The following is a 6,365-nucleotide window of genomic DNA, read 5'->3' as shown; positions in this document are numbered from 1 at the left end:
CTTTGCATCCCACTTTCAGCCTAATTTTAGAAAAGTAGAGGGATTTTTTTCTTTAAGTTAAGTCAGATCATATCATCTTCTGGTCAAAACCATCCAGTGGCTCCTCATGTCATCCAGAGAGTATCCAGAATCCTACAGGGTCCTATGTGATCTATCTTGTGTTCTCTGCCCCTCCCCATGTCCCCCTATCCATGGGCCACCCCAACAACCTCTCTGACCTCATCTTTACTTCTCTTGTTCCTGGTCACTCACTGCTCTCCAGCCACATTAGCCTCTGGGCTGGAGCTTCCAATTCTCTTGGCACACTTGTGTCTTATAGCATTTGCTCTGATGGTTTCCTCCATCCAGATTCCAATGTCTCCCACACCTTCAGGATTTTGCTCAAATGTCACCTTCTTAATAATTATCCCAATTAAAATGGAAAAATGACTGCCACTGCACACATCCTCCCATGCCCCCAATTTTTGCATATGGATACTATAGAAATATTTCTAGATACAGAATAGCTGAGTTCAAGTTATACACATTTACAATGTTGCTTGCTATTGCCAGCTGCCATCCAAGAGTCTTTACCAGTTTACATTTTCACCAAGAGTGTATTAATTTCCTTACTTCAAACTCTTAATCACACTCTGAATTATCATTTAATCTTTGCCAATCCCATAGTCAAAGAATAATAAATTATTATTGTTTTAATTGTAGATGTCTTTGATTACTGTTGAGGATGACCATCTTTTTACATCTTTATTCAGATTTGTGATTTGTACTTCTATAAATTATCATTTGTCTATTTTTCTTTTTTTAAATTGCCAAATTGTTAAAGTTCTTTAAGAATTAACCCTATGTTAGTATTGCACATTGTACCTGGTTTACCTTTTATATTTTTAATGGTGATTTCCTGACCATGCAGAAGTTTTAGATATTTAGATGTCAACTATGTCAACCTTTTCTTTTTTTTTTTTTTTTTCTTCTTCTTTTTTTTTTTTTTTTTTTTTTTTTTTTTTTTTTTTTTTTTTTTGAGATAGAGTCTTACTGTGTCACCCAGGCTGGAGTGCAGTGGTGCTATGTCAGGTCACTGCAACTTCTGCCTTCCAATTCAAGTGATTCTTCCGCCTCAGCCTCCCAAGTGGCTGGGATTACAAGTGTATGCCACCACGCCCAGCTAATTTTTGTATTTTTAGTAGAGATGGGGTTTCACCATGTTGGCCAGGCCGGTCTTGAACTCCTGGCCTCAAGTGATTCACCCACCTCAGCTTCCCAAAATACTGGGATTACAGGTCTGAGCCACCATGCCTGGCCTTAACCTTTTCTTATATGGGATGTAGTTTTGTTCTCTTGCTCAGAAAAGTGTCTGCAATCCCTCGTATGAATAGTCACTCATATTTCCTTCTAAGATGTTTATGATTTTATCAGTACATTGACATACAGAATTTGGAGTTTACATATTTGGGTTTAGTATATGTGATTGATTTAAAAAATGCTACAATTCTGCACCCTCTTGAGTATGAACCCCCCTTTGCAATGTGACTTTGCTGTTTTGTTCATCAGGAGGTGGAATTTGTTTTCCCACTTCTTAAATCTGGGTGGGCTCCGTGACTTGCTTTGACCAACCAAATGTAGTGAGAATGATATTCTGCTAATCCCAAGACTAGACCTTCAAAGGCCCTTCATGCTCTGCTTGGACTCTCAGAACCCTACAGTGCCATAGGAATAAGACTGCTAGGCAATAAGATGCATATGGCCCTGGTACTCTCATCACTTAGCTGATAGCAAGCCAACTTCTGGAGACATGAGTGAGGCTGTCTTAGACCAGCTGGCCTTTGACCAAGGAGTCAGCTGGGCAGTAACTGATGGCAGACACGTGATGAGCCTAACCAAGATCAGAGGAACTTCTCTGCTGAGTCCTGGCCAAACTGATGACCCACAGAAAAGTGAACTAGACAACTGGTGATGCTTTTAAGCCTATAGCTCTGAGTCTTGGCCTTATTATGTAGTAGAAGTTAACTGGTATCTTAAGTAGGGAATTTCTTTTATTTATATATCCAAGGGTTAGTTTGTGGTCTAACATCACTACTACATACATATTTCATCTTGTCTCCATTGATTCAAAATGTTGCTTTTATTTAAAATATATTGTCTTTATTTGTCTGTCTTTTGTGGTATGGCCTTGCTCAATGATATGTTTCAGTATCTGGAAGGACAAGTCTCACTCATTACTCTTTTCTCTTATAATCTTAGAGTATTTTTATTCTTTCAGATAAACTTGATATTATTTTTTTCACAAAAGGAATGCTTGTTTTTTTTATTGGGGTGTTATTAAACATATAATTGAAAAAATATTGGCATTTAAAAAATATTAAACCATCTCATCTAGAAACATGGTATTTTGAATCGTATTTTAAGTCATATTTTATATAATTCTGAAGAATTTTATAGTTTTTCTCATGTGGTGTTCTCTCATTTCTTACAACATATTTTATATACAAATGGATTTCAAATGTATATTTTATTATTATATTTGATATTTAGAAAAACCATCAACTTCAGTATATTAACATTGTAACTGACTACGTTACTGAGCTCTCTAATAATTCTTAGAAAATATTTAAAGTTGAGTTTCTTAGCTATACAAATTATATCTTTGCAAATAATGACAACTGTTCCGTTTTTTTTTTTTTTTTTTTTTTATCAGCTCTTGTACAAGGGTGGGGGTGGAAACCTGATTGCTGTGCAAGTGTGAAGTGAGAAAGGAGAGAAGCACTCTGCAGCAAGTGCAGAGGGAAGGGCCATACTATTAGTTGGCTTAGTGGATGGGGCATTGCTCAAAACCAGGCAACATCTATTGCTGGGATTCAGATTTGTCTCTGGGGAACTTTTCTGTACTAGCAGGGTGGCTACAGCTGAATCCTATGTCTATTAGTGGTTGAGAAACCTCTTTGGCATGCAGCTAACAGAGCATAACCCCTGACAGGAAAGGGGCTCTCCCTACTTGCTGAGGGAATGCAACATGCCATCTGCATGCTGAAGATTCCAGAGATTGCAGAGCAACTTTGACTTCTTCAGGGGTCCAGAGAAGCAGCATGGTGAACAGTGTGCTATTAGCAGCATGGGCTCCCAGGTCTGGAAAATGGGATAGTCCCTGGCAGAGGGAGCATTGGTTCCAGGCATAATCATCATACCTAGAGGCAGCAGGACGGGCTGAGGATGCAGACCTCCCCAGAAGAAATGGCACAGGTGCTTGTCAGAGGGTGTGGCAGCACTTTCTGGCACCAGAGATGGTGGCTGGGGGACTCCATGTGGTACCTAACTGGGCTTACCTGTGTGAGTCCATTTGAGGCAGTCCTTGGGTATTCTAGAAAATATACATGGGGGATTTGAGGGCCTTAGGGACCTGTATGGTAGGCAAGGGTAAGAGCCAGCAAAATATGGGGAATGAGTATTCCTATAATCCTCTGTATCCATGAGTGAAGGTGTGCCAGAAGCAACATGGGTTATCAAGTGAAGGGATTACTCCCAAATTGGTCACAAGAGCCCTAGAAGAACAAGACCATTTGCTACTGCCTCTAGGGTTGTCTATTCATTTCAAAGTATTTTAGTAGGACACACACACACACAAACACATACACGCACTCATAAACACACAGAGAAGTAAGTAATCTGGGACACAGGGGGTTAAAGTATATTGAACAGGTTGTCTTTCTTACATAGGCCCTGTCATACAGGCAGACAGTGTCTCTGGTATCCTGACTCATTCAAATTGTGGACATTTGGTTAGGGATTAAGAACTCTGTAAAGCATGAAAATTACACCTTGTCTGGTTCAGGTTCTAGGGCTGTAAACATGACAATGGGACAGGGCTTAAGTAACTTTCACTTTGGTTTTCTAGTGCATTGCTTTCCTCTCTTTCTTCTCTCCTTTCCTACATTTCTTTCTTCCTTCCCTCCTGCCTTGCATCACCTCCAAATAATTTGAAAACCCTCTCACATTTATATTTTGCATAGAAATTTTAAAAATCATGAACTTAAATAGTTGCAAATGATACAGTTATCAGATTATTGCATATTACATCTGTGCTTCAAATACGTTTTTTGGAGCTATAAAAGAAAGCTGCAGGAAAGGAAGGAAGAAAGGAAGGGAAGGAAGAAGGAAGGAATGAATTAATGGAGGGAGGGAGAGAGGGAGGGAGGGAGGAAAAGAAGGTGATGCATTAGAAAACCAAAGTGAAGATTACCCAAATTATATCTTCATAGAATGTGCCCACCATGCAATTAATTGACAAAACCATTTCTCATCGTCAACCCAAACAGCAAAATTAAGCTTTCTTTCTGACAAAAAGTGGTTTCCTTGATCTTTAACATTTCATTCAAATGCATTCCTGGGATAACCATCCCAATTCTCAACTCTCATCCTAAAATAGAGGGAGGAAGGGAGAGTACAAGGAATGGGAATACAAATGGGCTGGGAGACTTTGCCGGAGTTTGTCATTTGGATGCAATATGACTTTGCCTCCTCCGTATTTTCTATTTCACTGGCTTTGTTTGCCCTCATAGAGCTCTTCCTCAGGGGTCATGCTTTTTCAAATTGCCCATGGGTTTAGTGACCTGGATGTCTTTCTGGCCTGAGGTGATGCTCCACAGTAAAACTTGGTAAGGCCATGCCATTCTTCTGTGAGGAGGGAGAGGAGGATTGTAAAAAGGGAGGTGATGGAGGGGACCCTACCTCACCATCAGAGACTGTGCCAGAACAATCACTTTTAAGAAAAGAACTGGATGTTGAGGACCTGGACCTTGATTCCTTCCACAGTTTCCAGCTCAAGTATTCTTCTCACAGCCTTTGTGTGCTCCAGAATCTTCTGTCAATTAAAAGATGGATAGGGAACTAGCAAGTATGTAATGGAAAGGAGACAACTCTGATTAAATCATGGTCAGTGCAGAGGGCCTTCGTTCTTCCACCAGGAGGCACTCCTAAATTCAAAGCCCAATTTTGGTGTCTCAGGGAGGGAGATCTGCTAGATGAAGAGCTCACAGTGGAGCTCATTTATCTGTGAGTCATTATCTGGGGCTCATTTATCTCATCTGTCTGTGTCATTTTGGGTGTCTGTTGGCAGGTCAGTCGGTTGGTAGGTCAGCCGGTCAGAGACACATCATCAACACTTGGATGTTCATCCTATTACAAAAGAAGGAAGTTCTCATTGTGCCTGGGTTGCCTTCTTCTGCCTCATCTTTCTCTCTGTGCTATTGGGTCTCCACTACTCCCCCAGCCCCCAGGTTTCAGTAAAGAGGCCAGTCTTCACCTACCACAACCCACCCTTGCTAAGCCACTGGCCTCAAGGAGAGAAGTAATCCTTCCCCAGTGCAGTTATCTTCCGGATGATCTCTTGCTCACATTAAACAAAGCCTCTATGAGTCTTCTCATCTCAGAGAGCAAGTCCTTCTCTGGATGTTCCCTGAGATTTTTCCAGTCATAACACTTAGAATGTTGACTTATGCTGACTTTTCTCCCTAAGTCATAAAGTTGTTTTATTTCTTCGGCAGATTGGGAAACTCCTTGGAGGTAGAGCTTTTATTTTTCTTTTTTATTCATTTCTGTTCCCTCTGCAGTAGCAAGAATGAGGTGTCACAAATAGTATAGGTGTTCAACAAATATTAGTTGAATTAATAAACTTAGAGATGACATAATATACATTTAAAATAGGAGATGCGACTCAGGTCCCAAGTACAAATTCATATAAAAACAAATATTTACGATGGACGTTTTTAACAGCTATAATGGATGTTATTGGCTCCATGTTATTGACAAGAAATTTCATGGAATCCAAGTGGATGGCCTCGTGTTTTGATGACATTTTGTGGTTAGGATATCAAGCCTGTAACCAGTCTGAAACTGGAGCCACCCTGCCTCTGGGCATCAGGTGGCGCTCATACACCACCAGAGAAGTTTTTGCAAATTAGTCTGAAGTTTCTGTTTTACAAATGGGTTAGCTGTGGCTCTTAGGGAAATTCTGCAAAAAAAAAAAAAAAGATTTCCTGTAGACTTCTGGGCCATAGCTCTAGTCTCCAAAGGGGAATTTAATACACATGCATGAAAACCTTATTATAAAGCACCAAGCTTTATAATAGCTTTATTGAAGTCCAAATCCTCTTTCTGTGAACACAGACACTCTTTTCTTGCTTGGTCTTTGTGCTTTTTAAATAGCTTCCTTACAGGGAAAGAAAAGACTAAAGGAAAGAGCAGGGAAAGAAAGCTAAAGAAGCAGAGTGTTTTAGACTGGAGAGTTACTGATAATTTACAAAGAAATACAGGGCAGAAGCCTGTGAGTTTGGACAAAATCACTTACTCTGAGTTTTTCACACATGGAATGAGGA

This window comes from Cebus imitator, unplaced genomic scaffold, assembly GCF_001604975.1.
Source record: "Cebus imitator isolate Cc_AM_T3 unplaced genomic scaffold, Cebus_imitator-1.0 Scaffold278, whole genome shotgun sequence".
Taxonomy (NCBI): domain Eukaryota; kingdom Metazoa; phylum Chordata; class Mammalia; order Primates; family Cebidae; genus Cebus; species Cebus imitator.
The sequence above is the reverse complement of the archived record's forward strand: the minus strand, read 5'-3'. Positions refer to the sequence as shown.